Here is a 27,470-nt window from a genome sequence, read left to right as displayed (position 1 = left end):
GCATTCTCTAGTAATTCACTCTCTCTAGATCCCTACCAAAAGTATTCGACAGCTCTAGAACTCACTTCTCTCTTTTTCATTGTCGAATAAGAATGACTCAGTTATCAAACGTCAGTTTTTTTACGCTCGCCAGACGAGCGCCGGTCGAGACTTTCTTCCTTTTTATGTACTGTAGTTATTATTACATACTACATACATACATATATTTTTACTTTCGTCGCCGTCTGGAATTTTCTTATTGTTATTGTTCTTCTTTTTGTTGTTATAACTGTCTGCATTTTTAATAGCTGCAATGGGCTGAAATGAAAGGAGATTATATGTATGTATATTATATATAAATGGGGAAACTACCAATCAGAATGCAGTAGCATTGTGAGGCTATTCATTGACTGTACATGTATAATCTGGTTATCGATTTTGTTTTTTAAGATGTGATATTATGCTCTTTTTTTTCATGGGGGGGTGCAATGATATATATCTACATAATATTACATAACTATAAGTTAACATAGAATATTAATGTAACGCATACTACATATATATGAGTGACGTACATCATCATTCTACGCCATTTGCAATCCTCTTCAGTGCGGTAGCAGTAGCTGAAATGCTATTATGAATTAGTTCTATGCACTGTTCTTCCTTTTCACTATATTTTGCAATAGATATATAACATATATTCTTGTATCTACACATATGTCTATGTATGTCAAAGCGTTACTTCATTAACACAAAAATTAGCAAATTATTTTGCATTCAATGTTCCTTTGCGAGTTACAATAAAGGTTGTATAGATTGTACTCGTATATTTGTGGCTATAAGAAGTGTCAATTGACCGTGAACTAGGCCTGAGGTAGACACACCTTGCGGGGCACTCTTATGCACAATGCGCGGCCTCTAAGACAACTGTCCCTCAATGTTTCCTCTCACAAAACGTAGAGTTCCCATAATATTAAATAGCAATTGATACCCTTGACCATATCTCAAGGTGAGGGTTAGATTAGTTCTTTAAATGGGTTGCATAGATGCATAAAAATTGCTTCAGAGTGCTGTTACCGCTTGATTTAATGTCAACTGTTGCTACGGGAACTTTTGATATACATATTTAAAAATTTTACTGTATATCAAAAGTAAAAAATATATATATTTTTTAGCAGAGCTTTCCCCAAAAACAGCTTACATGAAATAAGGGCCTCATTATTTGAGTCGTAAGAAATGGGATGTTATTGGGAAAATCCGGTGTGAAATTTTTTTTTCTAAAATTAAATTTTAATAGGTCATAATTTTTTTCTTCAACACCTGTCCTAAAGAAAATTCCTAGCACTGTCAAGTAAAACTTTATCACTTTATATATTCTCTATGATGATAATTCAAATCGATTATGTTACGACATCATAATCTGTCCTTGAAAAAACGTTTGAAAGTTTGAGGTTTTGTATAAACTGACCATTGAGACGTGACGGGGAGACTGGAGCGATTTAAACCCCATATTAAGGACAGATACACCTATGGTAATTAGCAAATTTTTAGAGGGAATATTGAGGATAGAGAAAATCTGATGGGCATGCCCCTCGCCCCTGTTCGAACTACATGCATACCTTTAAGATAGTCGGGATGCATTGAAGACAACGTAACAGGCGGATACCCATTACTTTGACGTCATTAAACACGTGTTTTCTAGCATTGTATCAGTTCTTATTCATTTGGTCTAGTCCAGTCCATTCTGAGGACTAGTTCTTAAGACTGTCGGTTCTTCGGACTGTTAGTACTAGAACTGATTAAAAAAGAAGAAATAAAAAATTGATTAACGTCATCAAAGGCCGAACTATATAAGGATGCAGGATTGAAATGGCCCGGACCGAGACTGAACTGGACGAGACTTCAGTCTTGAGTCCTTCATAAGGACTGACACATATAAGCTACATAGCCTTATGGCCATGAGATCAAATAACAGTTGGTATCCTTTGTCAATATATTTCCAAAAATGAAAACACTTTTACCCTGATTTTTTTTTTTTTTTTTTGAAGAATTATAATTAAATTTCATTCCTCAAAATATATCAAGTCTATAGGTATATGTATATACGTTATACATACTTTTTGGTCAAGGACAAGGCATTAAGGTAGAAGGGAGGAAGAAATAAGTTGAAAAAATGCATTTCCATTCAAGGTTAACACAAGATAATTTTTTTATTTTGAGAGAAAAGTATTTTTAAATAAAAAAGGGGATGAAAAATGTCATTAAATATAAACTGTGTAGAAAAGAAGCTACAGTATAATCCATTAATTATGTATAATACTTCCCTTGTACGATATACAATGTATTTCAATGAATTAATAATAATTCTTAATTTGATTAGATAATATGTATAGGGACTGTGAATTAGAGTAACTCCAGATACCCTTATTAGTATTTAAATACGTATCTTGCTTAAATTAGAGATTCATTGGAGAATACTTTCTCTTTAACCTTAAACATATAATATGTAATCCTTTCAATAGCCTTGATGTAATTTGGAGAAATGAATAAGTAATTTCTTTTGCATTTCTTAAGGTGTGGAGTAGAACGGTTTGTTTTTCAACTTTTTTCGAATTTCGATACTGTTAGTTTGAAAAAGTTATGATATATGTAGTCAGATGATAACCTATGCAAACTTTCAAGACCGTACAATGACATCTTTAGGTATATATCAACTATTTAATTGAATTTTAATATTTCAAAATACTATTATCACTTAAAAAATACATATTTTTTCATTCCATTCTAGTCTTAGGACCGGTCCTTTGGACTACGAGTAATATAACAGATTAAAAAAAAAGAAATATAATTTAAGAGACGTTATCAAGTATCGAACTTTGCAAGTTTTAGAGCTGATATGCATCACTGAACAAGACCGGACCGAGACAGAACTGGACAGAAATGCAGTTTTCAATTTTAAATATGAACTAACAGAACACTTATGTTGAGTTTGTTTTTGATTGAGTATCAGAGGAGAAAAGAGGGACTTGGAGTCGATCCGTGCATTGAAGGATGATCCCGGGGGAGATCACAATTCATTATGTAAGGCACTACGACTAGTGTTGTATTGTTTCTTATTTATTCGGTCCGATCCAGTCTTAGGACTTGTCCTTGGAATTTTTCCTAAGAATGTAAATGGTTTATTAACATATCTAAGAAAAAAGATTCTTTTTTTCATAATAATACAATGTAACACAAACATATTATATTTTTACTTAGTTATTCGATTATATAACGAAATAATTTAAAAAAAAACTTCAATGCCGTCATAAGGGATAGATATTACCTTCTTTTTAGACCAATAAGTGAGACTGGACAAGACCGTGGTCCTCGGTTCTAAAAAGGATAGAAACGACACTAACTATGGCTCTTTCTAAAATTTTTTTTTTTTTTTTTTTTGCTTTCTGACCACTTATGAGCTAATATTATATAGTAGTATTGTGTAATTCGTTATAAAATTGTATTATATGTCAAGTATGACATCTCAGATATTACAACAATCACATTATGCATTGTGATTGATCAGAGAAGCTAAGACAGCACCACGAAAGATTAAATATTTGATGAGATTTAGTAATACAAATTAAGCTGACTCAAGAAAAATATGAAATTGACTCGGATTTTTTTCGAATTTGAAATCAACTATTCAAGTCAAGTCGACAATTGTTCTAATGAACACAACACTATATAGAATTATTATATAACATAGCAAGATTTTCTTTTTTTTAATTATTGTTATTGGCCTTCCACGTTCTCAAATGATGTGAGAAGCCTGTGTTTTTTTTTGTTTTTTTTGCTCTTTTTACATCCTCTCTGAAGCGTCTGGGATTTAATACAGTAAATCTGCATTTAAAGTCATCACTAGTGCCTGAAAGCCGAAGAGTAACGCTAAAGATTTGTTACATAGTAGTAAGTATAAGTCTTTGTTTAAAGAAATATAAAAATTTAAGAAAGTAATTACGATTGATACTCTAATTAATGGTTAATTTTGTAATTGCAGCTTGAATAAGTTTTATTTTATTTTGCAAAGCTGTAATCCTAAGAATAAAACAATATTTTATTCTTGAAGAAGTACATAAATTACTAGTCCGTGAAAGTCGAAGAGTTACACTGAAGATTTATTGCATAGTAATAAGTCAAAGTCCTTGTTGGACTCAGAGTAGAATTGAAGATCGACATTGTTTAATTCCTTATTATGTAATCAGTTCCGAATTTCATTATCCTTGATGTGATTGGAGGGATGAAGATGGATAGGTATTTATGTGCCTCATCTCATAGCTGTTAATCTAAATAAATGTAATGAAAGCTAAGCCCCTCTCCTCCAAGACATTTTTCAAACTGTCAGGGGGACCCCGTGCATTTTCGATTTTTTTTTACATACTGGCAGATCATATTACACAGGAGAATACCAAATTATCCCCTCTGCAATTAAGCTAAGAATATAATTTATCTTTGAGTGCAAAATCCAAAACTGATCTCATTTTTTCTCTGGGTTGTAAGATTTCAGAACTATTTGAGATGATCTTACCCTTATTCGGAAATCCGTATTCTCCTAGGGACGACAGGATGAAAATTCATCCGAGAAAAACTACAGGGATTCATAAGAGAGGAGAACGGACTCCTTCATTGGGAAAGGGGATTCCAGGATAGAAACAATGAAGAGATCCATCCATGATGAGTAGAAAATTTCAATATTCAAAATATATCCAATCATTAATTAATTTATTTTAATTTTGTGCGCAGTGCAGTATTATTTGATGATATTTCAAATTGATTATTTATTACGGGGTATGACGTCATTATGAGGACATTGAAATCGTAAACAATATAAGATAATGTTCCATATTTGCTTGCACACCCCCTAAAACTATCTCTGTAAAAATATCAAATCGAACTAATGTCCTTGAAGATCCTTATTTTTAAATAAGGATTCTTTTAAATAAAAGATGGAGTATTTTTTTTTATAAAAATGAGCTTATGACTATGAAGGATGAATAAGTTATAATGGTCTCAAGAAGAGTGTCATTTTTCAGCCTAAAAATTCAAATATGTCGAGTTCAGAAAAGGATACAGAATCAATCAAAACACCTCTTTACATAAGTTTTATTTATCTTACTTCAATTTGATGATTGCCTTAATGATGACAAATGTCTCTGAACGATAATAGTCTTGAATTACTATAATCTCAAATATTTCTGAAATCTGACGACCCAGAGAAAAACTGAGATCCGTTTTTGACTTTGAAAAGCTATATTCTTGACTTAATTTCATTGGTGAAAATTTTGACCTTCTAATTGTTCCTCTGTGCTATTTAATTCTACTCTAATGTTTATAGACAGTTTAGGGGTAGAGCAATTATCTGGAAACTATCAATATTAATGGTATAAGGTTAAATAAAACGTCATGAGTTTTTTTGCTAGATTTATTTAGTGAAAAATATATGAGGATTAATACATTGTATAAAAAAGGTAAAGTATGCTTAAAGGTTAAACGTACACTTAAAAAAAAGTTCATTTACAGATTTGCGTTTTGTGGAGCCAATCCTGTGTTACAGCGTTCCAAAATGGAATTAAAAAAGAGAAAAATCGGTACATTCTTCAGTATCACACCTATCTTTGTGAAAAGGCGGACCAGGCGGTCAAAATTTTGTTCTGTGTATGAAACCAATACAGTATCGAATGCAACAGCAAAGCGGTGATTCGAACGATTCCATTCTGGTAATATGGACGTCGAAAATGTTGCTAAAATAATGGAAATCGTCGAGTTGACAGGCATGTGAGCACTTATTCCATTTCCCAGGAACTGATGATTAAACTGTTTTGAACAATCTCAATCGGATAACCCTAACTACGTTAATTTATGGTCAAAATAAGGCGAAAAAAAGCTCAGAACTTTCTACTATATTTATTATATTCGGACAAGTAACATAGGATATTCCGATAAGTTGCACTGACTGGAGGCCTTATGCTAGACACAAGGAACGAATATTTTCTATATAAAAAAATATCATGAAAATTGTTAATGAAATATAGTGACAATTCATTTTTAAAAAAGACTATAACAAGGCTTATTCTTTTCCCAAAAGAAAATAAAACTTTATTTTCTATATAAAAAAATAACATTATTTGATTGATATTACAAAAAAAAAAAACTTAAATTTTTTTTTTTTTTGAAAAAAAGACAAAAAAATAGAATATGTTGGTAATCGACTTAAAGTAAAATAAAATTAGCCTCAGATGTGAGGAATGATTTGTGGTGATAATGTTCACTCCTTTTTGTTCAGCATCTATCACTTCAAATAGGAATACATTTTGGGTCCCAGTTACTTTCACCTTAAGTTATTTTGCCTTTGGACATTTCGTCTTAAAGCCATTTTGCCTCAAGGATATTTTGCCTTCAAATGTGAATAAATAAGAATTATACGCCGTTATTGTATATTTTTGGTTGAAATGTACATATGTGCCCTTTGAATTTTTAAATTAAAATATGTACTATTTATTAATATAAAACTCATTAAATGGTTGCTTTATGTTGGTAAATTATAGAATTATGATTTTGGGTCATATTATGTTTGTTCGTGAATCCATGAGTCTTAACATGAATATTCCATTATGTCTAGTTTCGAATTAATTACATGGTGAAATTTCAATGGTATGTATGTATCGAAATTTCGGGCATGATTCCATCATTATTCAACAGAAACCGACCATTTAATGCGTTTGATAGTAATAAACATTACATATTTTTATTAAAAGGCTCCTAGGAAACATCAATTTTAACCAAAAATAATCAATCACGATGTATAAACCATATTTATTTATATTTTAAGGAATAATATCCTAAAGACAAAATGGTTTTAAGAAGAAATGTCCTAAGGAACAATATTTTAAGGCGAAAGTTACTAACGCAAATTTTAGTATCTGATGATTGATTCAATAGAAAAACTGCAAATATTTGATCACATCTTAGACCCCTTAAAATATCGATAAAAAGGTGCATTATAATTTTAACTCATACACCCAATACTAAAAAATACAAAAATTGCAACTTTTTACTCAGAGCCATTATATTTGGGGTGGTAAAAGAGGTCCCCATATAGCAATTTCCACCCAAAAATGCTATTTTTCAAAACTAAAATGCTATGTATCACTCAGGACGCAAACTTTGTCAGTTTTAGTTTTTTTTAGTGTACCCAGCGGTAAAGGTCTTGATACAGGGAGAGATACACATCAACCCGTCAACTGGACAGTTTAATGGTGACCCGTTCTTACCTTCATTTTGTTGAAATGAAGAAAGGATCTAATGCATTAACTGGCTTTTGCACATTTGCATCAAAAACGGGACGTCTCGAGTATTTAAAAAAAGTGAATGAAGTATACCTTCGTGTGACGTATAATATGCATTATACATATTTACTCGTATATAAATACAATACATCAGACTGTTTTCTCTTTTATACATATGTACATGATAAAATACATTTCGTCTTCCTCTTTATGTATACTCGTATGTACCTACATATAATACCGTTAAAGTCAGACATCCTTGAATGTTGTTCCTCTTACTTATTTTTACCTCAAGAATGAAAAAATGACTTTTTGGATTTCTATTCCTCACTTCTGTATAGTCGAGTTCCTCGTTATTAACTTAATAATGTGCATACGTATCATATTTGATATATGAGTTTTTGAATAGGTGATGAGTAGTTTGCCAATTTTTGAAGTTTAAAAACTTCATGGATGCAATTGCTAATGCATATTCAATGAATCATTAAACAGAAAAATAAATGAAAATATCTTATTGGCGACCTTCTAGTCATCACCACATAGAAAAAGTGTTCACACCATATGTATTTTGAAACGTTACAAATCTAACTTTAAAGGTGTTATCGGAAGAAAATCATTCATTTTTTAAATAAACATCAACAAGAAGACTCAATTTAAATTTTTTCTTTTAAATATCGTTTTCTACCCGAAAACTCAAAAATATCGATTATCTAAAAATCCTTAATCTTCTATTTGACCAATTTAAAAAAACAAAACAAGATTTTTGTATTAACAAATGGACAAAGAGTCTGATTTCAAAAAATCTGAAAATTATACACAACACATTTACACACCGGGTGTCCATTGAAATCTGAACACTTAGTAATTTAATAACTAACAAAGGTTAAGTAATTAATATTAATTAATATTTCGTTATATTCAAGGATAAACAACAAATATAAAACAAAGGAAACCCGAGCTCTTTAGCTTATCTCCAAGTCGATAAATTTCCATTCGTGCACTCTAAGCAGGGGAAAGAGGGGTTTTACAGCAGATCCAGAGAGCTATCAAAAATAGTTGGTAAAAAGAGCCTTGTGAGGGCGGAGATGCCACTTTTGACACCAGCATTGAAAGAAACTCATCTCCGTTGCAAGACTCTTTTGAACTCTTTTTTGACACTTTTGGCCATCCCTGATGATAATCCCCTCTACCGATGCCCACAAAGCCAGCCAACTTTTTTTTAAATCCAATTTTTAATTTTGTTTGGAAAAAAATTTCAAAAATCTACAACTGCCATGAAAAAATTTCAAAAACTCACAGTTGCTTACAAAAGATTAAATTTATTGGAAAAAAAAAATTCAAAAATCTATAGATATTCACATAAAATTTAATTTTTTGAAGAAAAAAAAAAAAATGTTAATTAAAAAAAATATTAACTTTTCTGGTAAAAGGCAAAATTTTCCTAATTTTGGGAGTTTTACAGCCTCTCCAGCCCACTCCTTGTGGACACCCCTGTTAAGCATAATTAAACATTATACATAGCATTACAATTACTCTATCTGACCTAGGAACTAACTTTCATATCCATATTAATTAAATTCATTAAGTCCTTCTAGAGGAAACGACCGAGACGTGAACCTACGCACATTGAGTTGAAGAGAAAAATTTCTCCCAAGATCACTGTGCATTGTGTTACGTCATTCCATAATGTTTTATTAAGAGGAAGAGAGGGGGGATGACGATTTAGAAATTCTGAAATGGGGTATTAGAGGAACATATAAAAATAACTAACTATTTTAGGGGGATTTTTTAATTATTATTTCCTTAGAACAAGTATATACACAAAATAAGTAGCAACTAAACTCCATTAAATATGAGTCATTCTTGGAAGAAAATTGACTTTTAAAAGATTAAAATACCTTATACCGTTTCAAATGATAAGACTATACGTATAGCCTCAATGTCCAATGTTTACATAATAAGTGATAAAAAAATATTGTGCACATTTAAAAAAGTTCAAGATGTCTGAGTTCAAAGTAAATGTTGCTTCAAATAACGTTGAACATCATCGTTTTATTTGTTTTACTATCTCTTATATTTTTATTTGATTATTTTTATTTACTTGAGACAAAGAATAAAAAAAAAACTCTTCGTTTTTCAAAGAAAAAGGATAATCATTTTTTTTTTCCCCCAATTTGTGTTCCCTGCTCCCAATCACATCATTTATTCCATATTCGTATATTATTAACGTAAACGTTATTTTAAGTTGACCCCTTCCCAAAGAAAATAAACGTAGTTTTAGGCCTTATCCCGTTCCCCTTACCCCTAAGTGGTCATGTGTTTTGTGAATGTTCTATTACAGGACTGATTCCACACCTGTGGCTTTTTTCTTTGCTACCTAAAATTATTTGTTCACTCCCCTTCCTCCCAAGTACTTAATGTTGTAAACATGTTTATGCATACAGTCTTGCCTAATTAAAATCATGACGCATATCGAGTTAGAAATAATACCACATAATGACTTTGCAAAAATAATTATAAATACGTAATGAAGTGAATATTAAATGAAATATGATGTCACAGCATTATTTCTTCTAAAAATATCTGCTTATATTATGAGCACTCATATAACAAGAGTTAGATGGAAACAAGCACTTCATCATAACATTTGTTAACATTATATAAACACAGATATGGGTACATTGTGTTGGATTTGAGTATTATTCGAACTCGGAAAAAAGTCAAAAATCAAACATTTTCTCAAAAATTACTCAAACCCACCCAATTTTGTTGTTGTAGCAAAATTTGACTTTCTTTGAAATCGAATCATAATCAAAACTTTAAACATTTAAGTATTAATTTGACACATTTCTAGTGTAACCCAATAGGATAGAAAAGGCTACAGACTACATATTAAAAAAACAGAGTGGATCTATTGCTACATTCAGGCCTGTGTGTGGTGTTCAGGGCGTCGGCAGGTGGAGGGAATGGATGGGATGTATCTCCCTCTTAAATATAATCTTGGGATACCCCTGGGAACTACAACCTGCTACACTCCCCCTTGACTAAAAGCCTGTTGTCAAATTGATAGGAAAATTTTAAAAACAAATGTCAATGATTATTTGTCGTTGTCACAATTTTGCATTTACTGCATTCAAAATTTATTTATTTGTCAAAATGAGTAAAAGAGCTATTGTTTTGTATAGAAAAAATAATATGGTAAACACTATTTTTTTAGTTGAAAGTTTTTGTCTTTTTTGTCACATTCCTAGAATTAACATTCTGTCTAAATTGTGAAATATTTATCCCAAAAACCTCTCTGCCTCCCCTTCCTACAAAAGAGAAATCTTAGTCACGGCCCTTACCAGATTACATAATTTGTGGAAATTATAGCACAAAAATTCGTCAATTATCCTAAACACGAATTCGAATTGATAAAGAACTCCCTAATTTTGCCTCGAATCAAATACTACGTGTACATAGATAAATATACCATAGACATATGTATATCTCAAACACACTTGGTCGGTCGTATCAGTTAGTTAGAAAATGCATAATGAAAAAATAAATAAAAGTGGGAATAATTCTTATATGTTTCTACATTATAGACTGACAACAGGCAATTCATTTTGAAAACCAAAGGTATATATAATATATAATAAAAAAACTAAAGAAATAAATGTCTGGTTTTCTTGAAGAAACGAATAATATACATATGATGGTAACTTTGTTGGAATAGAAAACTTTTTTCATAAGTATAACAAAACCAACATACAAAACATGTTTCTCAACGATGTACATATCCATTTAATTTGCTTCAAATAACTGCATTTTCATCTACATATATAGATTCTTGGGTATCATGATTTAAGAAGATGGATCACTAATTACTATTTTTCAATTGTTGCAAATAGTTTTATCCCACTATTCAATTACCAGTAGGGATGCAACGGTCCCAAAATTTTCACTCCTCCCATAAATCGTAAGGACGCGTCCGAATCAGTCATTAAATTTATCCCAAGTAAAGTCTTTTCGAAATGACGTCAATCAATCTCCACAATAAAGAATCCAATGTTTAATGTTTACTTTAATATTCGCGAAAAGGATAAGCTCTGTAAATAACTCTGCAGTTTTGGTCTTTTTCAAAGACTGATAAAAGGAGCAAAACCGATTTTAAGACCATATTATGGGTACAGTCCTCTAATCAGACCTTTATTCATACAAGAAGAGCACTTCAGCTTCTAATAGATGTCACATAATGTTTTTTTAGTGTATTGACTAGCTTAAGATTACTTTTTATTTAGTAAACATTAATGATATTTTTACATCCCACAGTATTTACAGATCTGGAAGAGGGTTCTTATAAAAATAAACAATTATAAATCATAATAGTTTAGAATACAGTCACAATTCTGGAGTTTAGTGGAATATTTTTTAATTATTCTTAGAAATATTTATATTTTAGTGAGGATGGCAAAAAGTTACCAATGAGATAATCTTGTTTGATCCTAAACTCATTATACGTAGTGGAATCATATCTTTCGAATCTTGTTTTATATTAGAAGATACATATTCGATTAATGTTTTTTTAATACAACATTTTGGCTTAAATTCTCAATAAACTGATAAATAAATAAAATATTCATCCCAGGGAGTGAATAAAAAGGCAGAAATAGAGTCAAGGTAAAGTTTTATTTTATTTTCTGTCCTTTACTTGTCATGTAAGATGTATTCATAAATACTATTACACTATGCAACAAAATTCAAGTATTGCTCGTTGGCTAAAACCCACCTTTATTATTATTATTTGAGCCATAACAGACAAAAATGACCATTAAAACTTTTAACTGCCATAAGTTTGGTCTTTTTCCAGTTTAACTTTTAATGCTCTTATAGAATATTCAATAAACAAGCAATGTAAGGCTGTGTGAAAATGTTTCAAAATTTTATATAATTAAGTCAATCATTTGACTAATTGTAATAAGTAATTAATATTATACAGTGCAGGAAGAGGAACCCAATTTAAATATATTTCATATATTTAATCTTTATTATATCAATATATCAATAGATATGAAACCACTACAAAAATTGAATTTAGTATCAACCAAAATTATCTCATTGGTAACTTAGTGCCCGTCTAACTGAAATATAAATATTTCTAAGGATAATTTAAATAATATTCTACTAAAACTACAGAATTGTGACCGCATTCTAAATAATTGTGATTAACAATTGTTTATTTTATATCCCATTTATTTGGTTAGTATTTATTGGTTAGGTGTAAATCATCTAATCGACTCATTTATAAAGTTAATCTGAAAAAATTAATAAAAATCGAACTTTTTTTTGACGGTATATCTTTTTAAGTTATAATATAAGACGTATTTTTTAAACAAAAATATAAAGCCACAGAAAAAAAAAGGAAAAAATATTTGCTACCCTAAAGGATCTTTCATTTAACTTGGTTTTGTAATGGTTAGACAAATTTTGTAGGAACTGGATTCAAGATAACGTAACACACAGTTTATGTTTCGAATGTTGGAATGTTTTAATCAATTTTTATTATCTTTAATTTTCAATTGATATAGTTATTTGACTTCCAAATATGGCTCTGAATCGAAATTATACTCTAATAATGTGATCTAAAAAAATACTTTAAAGGCCAAGCCTACTGCGTTGGAAGGTTTTAATTTTCGCATTTTATGGCTTAAATACCAATAATAAATATAGAGTTTAGCTGACAGTCAAAAATACTGTTACATAGTGTTATTCATTTCGTACAACTTCAAGTAAAGGGCTTTTGTGGTCTAAAAGATTATCCTATCTTTATCCTTGTGGTCTAAAAGATTATCCCATCTTTATCCTTTTTTTTTTTTTTTTTTTGCATTTAGGACAGATTTTAATTAAAAATAAGAATTGGTGGCATTTTTGTAAATCTATCTCAGTAGCTGTAGCTTTGAGATGAAATTACATCACATCTACCGAAGTTTATCGTGAGACCAACTCTATCCCGATATCATTTATATATATGTAATATATATATATACCAATATCAGAGCCTCATAAGAAGAGATACGACGTCAAGCGAACTGCCTGACAATCAGCTGTAATAAATATGTGGCCTCATTCAAATCTTATTATTTGTCGAGATAAAGGAATTTTTCCAATAAATAGACCTCTTTTTTTTCCTTCCCCAAGTATCTCAAAGAAATTTATACTACGAATAAAGAGGGACAATTGGAAGCCTTCAACTCATTCGTAGTTGTGCAAAGCCCATCGAAAGGAACTAATTCCAAAAATTGGAATTCCCTTAAAAAGCTCTCCATTGGAGGATATAATGGAGTTGCTTTTGTAAAAAATCTGATAAAAGTTTTGCAGTATATCTTGAGGAATATTTCCCTATTAAAAATATCAAGGAAGGATTATACATTTCTTGTCTACTTTAACTATTATGTTATTGGTAATGATTATGTTATCACATCTATGATAGACATTTTGCAAGAATTAAAAAATATAAAAGACAGTAATTACTCTCTTTAAATTCAACTAAAAGTTTGAGAGGAGGAGATTGTTGAGCTGAAGAAAAGAAATCATCAAAGAGATACTAGGGTTCGTAAATGCGAAGAGAAATATGTTTATCGGAAAAATTCCCTCATAAATATACTCAACTAGGAACAGATATATCTATTGAGACAGACATAAAAATTGTGTGCATAGTCAGATAAGATGATTAAGTGACCAATTAGTGAGAGGTTAAGACACCCTTAACCGTCAAGTAATGAGTTGGACATATATGCTCTTGTAATTGCCCTAGCTGGAGTTAAAACTCGTTGGAAGCAGGTGGTTGTCTACCATTTTACTGGATCAAGTTTAAAGAAAAATATGTCACCTTAAAAATTAAAGACTAGAATATTAATATAATTCCAGTTGCTCCTTTGTAAGAAGAAATCAATAACTAAAATTAAATTTAGAACAAAATGCTCATAAAGCAACGGAAATTTAAAAATATTGTGGAACCTAATTTGAAATTGGAAGTCTATAAATATATATATTTAATGGAAAAAGTAATTCCTTATTGCGATAAAATCATTATTCAAATTATGGTAATAATGATTTTTATATAATTACGACATTGGTCATTCTAATTACTAACAATTAAGAAATACTAACATTTAATTTGGATCTATAAAAATTATATGGTTATTAAGTATTTATGAGTAATATAACTCTGGGACTTTGAACTTTATGTGCAATATATAAAATGATGATTGTTAGTTTAGATGGGACTTGGAAAAGAAGGTACATATGTAAGCTCATACTAAAAAATGAAATAAAAGTGGATCCCATATATATTTGGTTATAAAACCTGAGCATTTTTTAGCGTGCGAGTTTTTTTTTTTGGCAACCTGAACAATGTTTCTCTGTATTTTCTCAAGCTTTTTTTAATTATTGCTTCATTCTTGAGGAGAGAACATCTTATGTATTAATTATGTGTAAATGTCCTCATAAAAGATATAAAGGAACACTGAGGACTTATTGGGAGTTATTTTCTATATTAATAAAGCAAAGTGTATCTGTTCGTCTACACCTAATAACTCTGGGTAATGCCAGGTACTATAAAAAAATTATGTATGTGTCTTGTACTTTGACTTTTGTAGCTTCATTTGTTTTTGTGCTGGCTATTCCCTATTTTGTACAAACTTGAAGGAAAAGGCATATCAAGAAGAGAATTACAACTAAATTTTGTATAGTTTTTTCATTAAGAACAAAAATTTGTGGCAATTTTGTAGAAGTTTTTCATTAGATGTTTGATTTGAGATGAAATTTTAACACTGTAAACAGTCATATATATTTATAAATATCTACATACATTAGCGTTGGATCGGCCCTAAGTCTGATTTACTAATCCGTCTTCCCTTTTCAGTTTTTAATTTTTCATTGGTCCTTTCTTTTATCAACATTCAAATATCCTAGGACCCATTGGTCGGTCCTTCAGTCCTAGCTATTTTTTCAATCCTAGGTAGGATTGAAAAATATAAAAACACTAAAATAATTAATGCTAGGTTTAACGTTTAATAATAAGTTTTAGCCAAACACCTTCTACATACTTCAAACTTAAGGTATTCTGTCGCTTTGAAAGTGGTTATAATAAAACTTATCCAGCTGAAATGACGTAGTTAGTAACTATGTCATTTTAGATGTTGTTATTTTTGGAGCGATCCAACACTAACATACATATATTGCTTCTTCATTATGGTAAATGTATCATTAATTTTTGGAGCATCGTTGATTATGCTGTAGATAGCCAAGCAAATGACAAAAGGTGTGGAATCAAGTAGGTAATTTAATGACTTGAGACTTGACTTGCCAAAAATATTGAGAGCATAGGCGTGAAAAATGATTATATTTTATGGGAATAACTTCAATTTTCCTCGAATATGAATAACTAGCGCAATACAAAACTGGAAATATATTTTTTTTTTTTAATTTATCGAGGTGACTTTTTTTATAAAAAGAATTCAAATGACTTTTTTTCTTCTAAATTTGATTCTGACTATTGAAATACTGAATTGTGTGTTGTTGTTTTTTGAAGGATATTTTTTTTGGGAGGGTTGACATTTTTCTTATACAATCCATAATCTATTGGACTATATTAATTTCATTTCTTACTTTTTTAAAAGTTTAAATTTTAAGTATACATTTTTTTTATCTGTTGTTAAATATTAAAAAAAGAGAAGAAAATCTTTTGTATAAATTTTAAATTGAATTATTTCTATTGAATAGCTAAGCAGGATCTTGTACATATGTATAGATGTTGCGACTCAGTTCGAGGCTGTTTTTGTTTTTTTTTCAATTCGATCATATGTTGTTTTTGGAAGACAGAATAGGACAGATATTTAGGTCCACACCATAGACCAAAATTTAATAGTTTTCAAACAGTGGACAGATTTTTTTTGGTATTAATATCCAGAGCCCATTTATTCAGTTTGAATGTTTTTAACTATTTTATCTCCAATCTTGATATTTAAGTAGATAAAATTTGATTTATGCAACACCTTTAAATTCAAATGACGTTATTGATCAGAGGTTAACAATTTAAAAGTAAACACGACGTCATCTTCAGGTAATTTCTCCCTGGAATCAGTCTAGACTTAATTTTGTGTGAGGCCGATCCAATATATTTTATTTGTAAGAAGGAACCAGGCCGAATTTTTTATTGAGCCCGGTCCTGACCCAACTTATTCAAAGAACCAAATAAATTACTATTTATGTTAAAATGAGAGCTATTGAAAAACAACTCTGAGCCCAAATTCCAAATGGCTGCAATTCTGAGTTTAAAGGACTTCTATTCCGAGTCCATAGGATAACAATTCTGTGATGAGTTCAAATCTATGGAAAAAGGACTCAAGTTCTGAATTTAATAGATACTTTCTGGCTTGTGGCTATAGCATCCTGACTAAAAGTTTGTTGCCAAATTTGTCGAAATGAAAATGTTTTTACTTACAATTTTTGAAATTAAAAATTTTTTTAATTCCAAATTGCAGCAACTTCTTGTCGAAATGATTATAAGAAATTGTCGGTTGCAAAAACGTTGAAAAAAAACGAAGTTATTTGTCAAATTTTGTCACTTTTTCAAAATCGTATAGGTCAAAATTGACAAAGATTTGTAAAAAAGAAAAATACACAAATTAGTGCACATAAAATGCTTTTCATTTAAAGAAAAAATAATAATGATATAAGCCATTTGTAAATAAAAAAAATCAATTCTAAGGATATGCATATAATATATTTACCATCAAATCAAACTACTTTCAAAGTTGCGATCTATGTGAAAAACAAACAAACAAAAAAACAATATAAGGAAGATTGGAATGTGCCTTCTCAAATGAATCACATTTTAAAACAAAAATCTAAGGAATGCTTTCAAAAGTATATTCATATTTGTATTAGCCAAAATAATTAATTCAGATTTAATTTAACCCATTTTTCATTGGTTTCATCGAGAAAAAAAAATATAATTTATGTGTTGGATACAGATGTCTAAAAGTCTGTATATTTGACTTTCCAAGGACACAATTCTTGAGACTTATGTATTAAATGCAAAAAAAAAAAAAGATTTATGTTCATATATACACTGGGATTTTTTTTCCCCTCCTCTTGGTACATTTTTATGTTGTTGTCCAAAGTGGATACAGCAAATGATTTATCTGTTTGCAAAGCATTGAAGAATAAAACTGCAAATGATATCATGGTATATAATATTTAATAATCAATATTATCTACAAGGGTTGTAACAGTTCTTAGTATGGAACTTAGAATCCTTGAAAAATGTCCCATAGTTTAAAAACGCCCTTTTAGTGGCAAATTAAAGTACCTACGTCATTTCACCAATTGAATTTGTTCAATAAAACCTCTGGTATATTTTGTGCAAGATAATAGTTTCCTTTTTCTTCTAACTCGAGAATTTCCCCGAGTTAATTAGCTACCCAAACATTAAAGTTGTTTGGCGTACTGGTACTTTAGTAGTACCATTTAAATGCATTTAAAACACCACTATACTAAACTGATATTCTAACAAGGGGTTTTTTACTAACCTAAACAAGAATTTCCTATAAAAAAAGCAGGAATATTAATGTTCATTCATTAAAAAAAAATGTATGAGCTAGAATTTGAAAAACAAAACAAAAAGCATGCAGGCACCCCTGTGAGTGCATATTAGTAACCTCATCTTTGTTCTATATAGAAAAGTACCAAAGTGTCGATACGTATATTGGTACCAGAAACAGTATGAAAATATAAAAATTTCGTCATCTCCTCATCATAAGTGAGCCAAAAGCCAAAAGGGCGCGCATGTCAGATCTCCTACATGCTGAAGTTGAGGTGGCGAGGATTATGGACATTGTGAAGTGCTCCAAGGGCCTGGTTTTCAAGGTTGGCAAGATGAAAATCATAGAGAAAACCTCTCCAGAGAAGCAGGAAGTGGAGAGAACAATTTTATGAGGGACCCAGAGCTCCTGTCCAGCTTGAAGAAGAAGATCAAGGAGAACCCTACCGAATCGATGAATTGCCTCTCCAACGACTTCTTTGTGACTTCTAGGACCATACGGAGGGCTTGAAGGACGGCTTGGGATTGTCATCATACACGAGTACCCTACGCCACCTTCTGACAGAGAACAAGAAGGCCAGGAGGCTTGAGAGGCCATGTTTTGCTGCCAAACCTTATACTATTAGTTTCAGTGAGCAAATTGAACACTTCATTTTTACCAAAATATTATATTTCTGTGAATTTTTTTAGCTTTGGATTATTTTTAAATATGTAGGGCAAGGGTTCTCAACTTGTATACAGTGGCACACCGTTGTGCTGCGGTAGAACTGGTCCTAGATTACTGTTCTATTATTATTTAGCAAAGTTTACGTGTAGAACCTAAAGGAGTTAATATACCAGCTTCAGCAATACCAACGCCTTTTAAAGGGGTTTAAGAAAGGGTGGACAAAGGTCTTGTACAAAGTATAACCATTGATGAAAAAAATATGATAATGATGGTTTTTAGTAGTTGCAGCCACTGATGGTATGTTTTTATTTTCCAAAGCTGTGGTGATTATTTTTCATTATTATGAAGAGCAATCAAAATTATGTTGCCTCACGTCCATCTATTTATATGAGTCAAGGTTTTCAATTATTTGCATTCAGTTGCAAAATATTTATCATTTCTAAATTAATAAGCTATTATCAAATAAACAATATTTTATATAGAATAAGGCATCTGCTTTTTCTATATTAATCGTTGGGATTGATAAATATGTAATGTTATTTGAAAACTCGATAACTAATTCCAGAATTTGTTAATAACTCAGAAACTGATGAAGTAATTCCCCCTCTCCCCTACAAAAAATGGCATACAGGAAGTATGTTAATTTATTAATTTCCATAAATAGAAGGTTGAACAAAAAATTTACAGTGATATTTCAATCATGGAGGTGGATAAACGCTCCAATAAAGTAACAGAGGGGTAGTTAAGTTATTTATGATTGGATTTTAACATAAGTAGGGACTTGGAATCGATACTTGTAACTGGACTGGGACTCAAGTCAAGTATTTTGAAGACTTATGACTCGGCTTCATCGCACAATCAAACCAACTCAAAAACTATAACTTGAGACTCCAATTGGACATTCAGTAAAATTTTGTCTAAATTCTAGATCTTAATCATTCTAAAATTGCTGCATAAGATATATGATGACGTCACTTGCTCATACCTGTGATGTTGTCATCTAACAAAGACTACTCCTACTCCATGAGACTTGCTTTACGTCTGGTTCGTACCCCTCCTCAATATTTAGAGCAGAATAGGGCGTCCACATATTGAAATCGATACATTTATATGATCTATGTATATGAGCGCCTCATTGGTCTAGTAGTCTAGGGATCGAAATAACCAATTTCAAGCTCTCGATTACAAACCTAAGCTTATCACCTTTACAGACAATCTAATTGCGTCGGTGATCAAATTCTTACCTTAGAAAAAGATGGAGTAAATAAATAACAACCGACTGTCTGCTTTATGAACGAGCGCATGGACTCTACAATTATCTTTTAACAATAAATTTATACTTCTTTTAAAAAACAGACACATGCAATGAATTATTCTAAAATTTTATGCAGTTTTTACATGTCTCGATTTGAATAGGAAAAATAATAATAAAACAAGAACAAAAAACGTGTTATATAAAAAAGTTTATTTTATATTTATATTGTTAAAGTATAAAAACTCGCATTAAACAAAGTATTATCTTCTTTTATTTTTAAAGCAAGATTTTTCAAGCATATTAATAATATATCATAATCACATAGGCAGGATGAACAAAATACCACAAATATATTTTATCGGTCTATTATGGATTATTTTTTTAAATATACAAAATGACAATGGAATGGATCGAGGAATTGGATTATGATTAGGGTTGTAAATCCTATGAATTTTTTGCACGCGAGTTGTTTTCTTGTAGCACTGTTTTATATTTTCAGTACTGCTATTATTATTATTTCTTTTTTGAGGAGATAACATCAAAGTATATTCTGATATCACAAGTAAGTGTGCTTATGAATAACACAGAGTAACACTGAGGAGCTGTTGGAGGGTTATAAGGATAAGTCCGTGCTGGACTCTGAGTAAAACTAAAGATCCAAAACGGAGTAATTCCCCCCTTTGCTTAATACGCAGTGGTACATGTGTCTATTTATTATCTCTTAAAGTTGTTGCGGTTACCGAGTGGTCCATTAAAATCAGAACACTTTGAATTTTAAAATTCAACAAGATATCATTTATTGAATAACAATAGAATTTTAACAAAATTGATACTTTAAATTCATAGTAATGTGTCTTAGCTCTGTGAATAAATAAAGTAGCCACCCATAGTGATAGTGATGGCTTACATGCGGCGGCGGAAGGTATGTCACCCGTTGCGGATGCAAATATATATCATTCTGTCCCAGTGCTGGCTGACAGTGGCTTTGAAGGCCTTACGGTTTGGATGAAGGATATAGCAAGCCTTACCCTCGACATACACTCAAAAGGTGTAGTTGAGTGTGTTGATATCAGGACTGTAGGAGGCCAAAAGTATCAAAAAAGTGTTCAAAATAGCTCAAAATAGTCCATCAAAAGAGTCGTGTAAGTGAAGAGCTGGGTTTCTTTCATTGCTGGTTTCAAAAGTGGTCTCTCCCCCGTCACAAGGTTCTTTCTATCCGCTTATTTTATAACTCACAGGACAGTTTGGTGTGAAATCCTGAGATCTTTTCTATGGCCCCTCATGGACTTGAGGGGATTGGCTTGGGCGGTTTTCTGTAACTCCTCCGAGTACAGTGTGCCCTTTTTGATAGAACCCTTCTTCCTATGCAACGTTTTGGACATGCTGACGGCTTAAACCGTGCTCCTGTAGACGTCCAACTGCTTGGAGTGCGCGAATGGAAATTCATCGATCACGTTCAAGGGTCATTTTCTCGACTTGTGCGTAACCCAGAAAGCTGATTTTTTTTTTGTTACTTATTATTTATGCTTTAATATATCGGAATATGAATTAATTTCAATCACTCCAAAACTTAATTAATTATTGAATTACTAAGTGTTTAGATCTCAATGGACCAACCGTTATAATTTTTTAATTATTTAGGAGATAACACTTAAGTAGATTACAGTATAGCCACGAGTGCTTATGAATAAGGGAGAGTAACTGAAGAGCTTTTGGAGAGTTATAAGGGTAAATCCCTGTTGGACTCGAGAAGAATTAAAGATTAAAAATGGAGGAATGAATTCCTACATATGTCCTTTGCTCGATACGGAGTGGGACTTGTGTTTATTTATTTCCCCTTATAGTTACGTTCTGTAGATAATCTAATGAAACGTCATGACGGCCATGCTGCTTTTGCTTCTTTTACATGCCCAAAATGCTTACAATTCACAACCTTAATGATACCCTCTCTATTGTGTCTACATACGTAAATATACAGTGGGTGGAATGGAAATGAAAACATATTGAATTTTAGGATAAAAGACAACAAAGAATCATTATTTGTTTATATTATACTAGCGGTAGTACCGGCCATTTTATCGTAGTTATTGGGCGTCGAATACTATAGAAAATTAGCTTTAATAATATAGAAGATAACACCCCAACAAATCCTAGGTGTTACCCTCATTTTTTGATGAACCCACTCACACATACCTATTCACTCCATAATTAGACGTTATCTCCTCAAGAATAAAAAAATAATAATAAAAGATTGAGAAAAAATACTTATAAGATTTGATGAACCAGGGACTACTTTAGGTCGTGGCTAAACTTGATCTAAACTCACTTTCATTTTTTCAAATTTTATACAAAGTACTTCCTGTTTTTTTCTTTCTTAATATGAGTTGAACTCATGAGAGATTTAATTTATCTTATAGAGTGCTCCTGTATAATATACTCCCTTTTTTCTTAATACTGTATTGGTATATGAATTAGGGAGCATTTTATTCTGTGAACCCGGTGACGTGTTTTCATTGATTTAAAAATTATTTTTTACTAGCTAGATGGCTCATAAGTTGACCCAATTTTACTTTTTTGAATACTTTTTCAGGACAATTAGCTTTTTTTATTTTCAAAATAACTTAATTAAGTCAAATTGTATCAACTCACTGAATATTTAAATGGTACCTCATGGTCACATAATGAAATGCACTAATTCCCTCAATGGAAAATCCTTTTAGATTAAAGGTATCAAGAGCTGATGTTATTATAAGTACCCAGGAGTGCAACTTTGCTTTATTAATATAGAAGAATATATTTTATTTGAGGTTAAATTTCTTTACATTATTTGATCATTGGTGGCCTCCAGAGATTGGATTTCGTCGTGGTGTCAATTTTGGGGTTGACATCAACGGAAAAGTTAGGTTTGTTTGACCTTCAATTCACCAACTATCGTCTTTATTTATAGTCCTTTAGTGGTTTCTAGGAAAGCTTCAATGTCAGAATATTTTTTATTTATTTTGTGGGCAGTAGGGTATTGAAACGTATATGCACACTGCCTCGTTTCCATGAGAAATATGAAACTGAAATGCCTGGGAGTTGAACTACCCATAAAATAAGTAATAACCAGCTCATAAAACTAATTCCATCATTTATATGCCTGGAACTTAATGTAAAATCCATTCTAAAAATTTATGTGTATATTTTCGTAAAGGTAAACCTTCTGAACGCTTATTTCCTTTGCGCCCACTGTATTGTACTTACAATACTTTTTGACTCATAAATGTCTCAATCTATCTCTTGAGGTGTATTTTATTGATTTAAAGAACGAACAAAACAGGTTTTTTTTTTAATATTTTGCACTAATTCCCCGCATTTTATATTGATTATTGTGCAGTATTATATAAAGCAATTATAAAATGGAGTGTATATAAAGTGTACAAAAGAGGAATAATTGTACTCGAGACTTGCGACTTGATTTAGGTAAAATGAATCAGACTCACTACTCAAATTACACTTGGAAGATATTTTATACGAAATTCAAGAAAAGCCTCAATAGTACAATTACAGTATAATTAGAGATGGGATTTTTGCACGAGCCCAAGGAGAATACGGGAGCAATATATATGGTATTACTTAATTAAGAACATTGTTTATATGAGCTGCCTCTTATATGATTTTAGAGGAGAAAAGGAATTACTGTTATAAAAAGGAGAATCTTCTACATTTAAAATAGCACTATTGTAGTAAAATAGTAAATATACTTTAATTAATATATGTATATTTATTTTATTATGCATTTTTAAATCAATTTACACCAAAGATAGGCGAGAATTCTTCTTCACGCCTATTAAATAATGAACAAAAAAGAAGAAAGATCCCACTCATTAACAATTTTTATTAACGTAAACTTAGTTTTTTCATAACACAGATCCCTTCTATACGTATATTAGAAAGATATGAGGATTTGATCAAAATATTAAAAGACTTGGAGTTGTGAACAAAGACTTGAGACTCCACAGGGACTTGTAGAATAAGGACACTTTTCCATTTCTGCACTGTAAAGTGTAAGCTGTACCGGCCACACAATTTTGAGCTCCTGTCCAGAAATGTACAGTTATCTTGATTTTTCTTTGTTCAATATCAATTTTCGAAGATATTGGCCTAGTGGTACAATACTTCTCAAAGTTTTGCCTTGTCTCGGTTTCCATCCTTTAAAGTCTTGATCTCGTAGTAAAGACTAAAATACGAGATTATTTTTTTATCGCCTTGGTCTTGTCTTGATCGGAATTAAGGCCGTCCTGACTATAGTACTATTTTGCCAATGTCTCACAAAACAATGTATTTGACTTTACTCAAATTTTACAGGAGAGCCAAATATGTAGATATAAGAATTCGAATTTATCCTAAGCTTTTGATGGATTGATGTAAAATTGTATTTATTCTTATATTGGAGGAAGGGGTTGAGGGGTGAAATAAGGTTATAAAATTTTTTTTAAACTAGAGAGGAAAATACTTTAGATGCATTATTTTACCTAGAAAAAATCTTCTATCCAGTGATATCTTATACAAAATATTATTCAAAATGATAGAACTCTCCAAGATGACATCTAATTTATGGCAAATTCTAAAAATTGTAAATTTTCAAGATACATATTTTTGTCAGACAGGGGCAGTATTGGCTTAAGGTCTAGACTGAATTGGGTGCAACAGACCTTCTATGGAATAATCTTTGCTGAATGACATAATTTTTTATTATCTTACATGTCTACTAATGACGTAAATATCAATCTATCTCTGCTATCTTATAAACATCCAAGTTTTTATGGATTAATAAGAACTTTAATTAAGCAAAAAGGCAAACTATCTTCATGCATTCTGTCTGTCCCTCTAGACGTATGTAAGTATACAAAAAAAAAGAAAAAAAAATGAAGATAGCCAAAGTAGTATTGAACGAATTCAATAGTTCTTAAGCCAAATAACAAAAAAAAATAATAATCATAATAACAAAATGGCTTAGAGATATTGAGTTATAGTAAAAAAAATAAAACAACTAGTAATAAAATCCAAAATTAATATTTATTTTGTTTCAATTTCATAGCCGTAAGATGGCGCGGAGATCCTGAGTAATAGTAAACAAATTAGTATTAAGTAAACAACTCTTATGCCTTTATAGACGTTAAAATAAGTTATTTACTATAGTATGAGTGATAATGATCCATTGTACAGGGCGTTTTAAAATTTGAAACATAAGGCTTATATTATAAAATGTACTGTAAAACATGGTCAAGGCATCAAAGCTTAATATAGATACCCGTTTATAGTGGACATTAATTAAAGTACCAAATTAGTTTTAATAGGATATATAATACTTGTACAAAGCAAATTTATTTTAAAGTGTACCAGTACAATAATGTAGATCAATATCCAAGGATGGGCACTTCCAATTGCCGTTTCAGCTAAGACTGTGACTATGATCGTTCTTTCCTGGTTAACTAGCTATTGAGATAAGATTTTTATTTATTCATGAAATTTTCTTTATAAAAGCCCAATATTTTAAATGATTTTTCTTTACAAAAAAACACAGAATCTATTCACATTTATCTAATTGCACCCCCCCCCCTCTCTATTAATGTGTATTGAAATGCTCATTTAAAAATAAACTATTGTAAGCAAAATAATTTAGAATGTTCTCACAATTATGTAGTTTTAGTCGAATGTAACTTAAATTACATAGATATATATATATTTCTGTTGGATGGAGCACATGCAACATTGTTTTGGCCGATAACGGCCTTTTAATGTACGATGTAGTAATGGCACTTTAGTAGCCAAATTTAGTCGATCACTTGATATCCTACTTCAGTAGGTTCTACTGTAATTGAGGAAGAGGAATGTGAATAACACATTGGGTACTATTGACTTAATAAATAATAGCCATGTTGACAATAGATACCTGTTTATAATTTCCCATGAAGAATAATCATATACGTTATAGCTCTAAATAGATAGAGTTGTATAAAATATGACCTGCAAGTATGTACAAATAAAAATAAATGAAATCAAACGTGGTGATCTTGACAATTTGAATAATATTTTGGTTGTCGATCATGACTTAGTTGTTATGACGTTTTGTTAGATAAGTTGTGAGCAGCCATGAAAGGAAGGGAGTAAACACGCATCTCACTCTGTACAGGGGCGTCCTCAGGTTTATATTATTTTTGGGGGTTGGTTTTTGGAATTTTTTCGAAAAAAATCACAAAATTTAAATTTGTTGGAAACAAATTTCAAATATTAATTTTTTTGAAAAAAAAAATAACTATAAAGTTAAAAAAATAAGATATACAATATTAATTTTAATATGAAAAAAATATCCCAATAATAAACTCTAATAACAAAATTTCATAAATCTACAGCTATTCGTAAAATATGATTTTTTGGAAAGAAACAATAAACAGTCCACAGCTGTTTACAAAAAATAATTTCGTTGGAAAAAAAATTCGAATACTAAATTTTTTGGAAAAATAATTAAAAAAATACGCAATTTTTCACAAAAAAATTAACTTTTGGTAAAAGATTTGAAATATTGAATTTTGTGGAAAAAAAAGATCAAAAATTCACACCTCTTTGTAAAAAATTGATTTTTTGGGGGAAAAGATTTAAAAATCGACAGCTGTTCACAAAAAATTAAATTTTTGTAAGAAAGTATTAAAAGTCCAAAGCTGTTCACAAACAATTAGAAAATTTAAATTATATTTCATATATTAAATTTATTGGTCTAAAATTAAAATTCCTTAATTTGGGAGTGGCCTACAACCCTTCTAGCCCACCCCTTGCGGACACCCTTACCGTAGCTAGCAAGGATGAATGGGTAAAAATTACTCCGATGTCGATCTACAATTCTACTCTGAGTCCAACAAGTAGTTACACTAATCACTCAGTGTTACTCTTCTTTAGTCATTAGTACAGACACTCGTGATTACACGTTATACTTATATGTGTTCTCCTCAAGATTACAAAAAAACTAGTGCTCGCTGTTTGGTCATTTTATACAACTGACCATAGGTGCATGTAAAGTATCCCAGATGCATACAACTTTTATAATTGTGCATCATGCCCCTTTATCGAAGTATGGCAACTCAACACCCTTCAGCACTAAATAGAAGCCCAAGGTTAATAGAAATACAAGGTTAGAGTATAATGTAATCGGGCTTACTAGAATTTTCCATTTGATGTACTGTACCGACCACTGGTTAGGACATACAGATTTTGACGTCATAGAAAATAACAACAGTATATTAACCAATGTTACTTAACACCATATAATGCTAAAAATTATATGATTAATATGATATACTCTTTAACGTCACTATTAAAAAGCGGGGTGGAAGTCAAACATCAGTGAGAAAAGTGTCATGGCATAACCTTGTTTTTGTATTAGCCTTGAAACAACCTTAGTATACTTATAATAAGACGCAAAATGTATGTACATTAATTAATTATAAAGAAAGTTATGAATCCCATGCCATGCTTTTGGAGTAATATATATATATCAAAAAGTAATCACCATTTATCAAAAATGTACTCGCTATGATGATCAACCCACAAGCAATAAATTTATTGCAGACTCCATTGTCAATATTTGTCCTTTGAAGAGTCATAATAATTATAATATCT

General features: G+C 30.8%; 1 long non-coding RNA gene across 2 annotated transcripts; it reads left to right on the top strand.

Moving 5' to 3' along the window:
* The first annotated feature begins 3,512 nt into the window (after positions 1-3,512).
* On the top strand, positions 3,513-6,077 carry LOC121113753 (uncharacterized). 2 transcript variants are annotated; one of them, XR_011779069.1, is made up of 3 exons: positions 3,513-3,927; positions 4,019-5,486; positions 5,539-6,077. It is a non-coding gene; the product is annotated as an uncharacterized lncRNA (long non-coding RNA). The 2 variants fall into 2 exon arrangements; XR_005863109.2 differs by having other exon boundaries at positions 3,517-3,927; positions 4,019-4,696; positions 4,762-6,077.
* Positions 6,078-27,470: the final 21,393 nt, after the last annotated feature.

This window comes from Lepeophtheirus salmonis, chromosome 2 (genome assembly GCF_016086655.4).
Source record: "Lepeophtheirus salmonis chromosome 2, UVic_Lsal_1.4, whole genome shotgun sequence".
Taxonomy (NCBI): domain Eukaryota; kingdom Metazoa; phylum Arthropoda; class Copepoda; order Siphonostomatoida; family Caligidae; genus Lepeophtheirus; species Lepeophtheirus salmonis.
The sequence above is the reverse complement of the archived record's forward strand: the minus strand, read 5'-3'. Positions and strand labels throughout refer to the sequence as shown.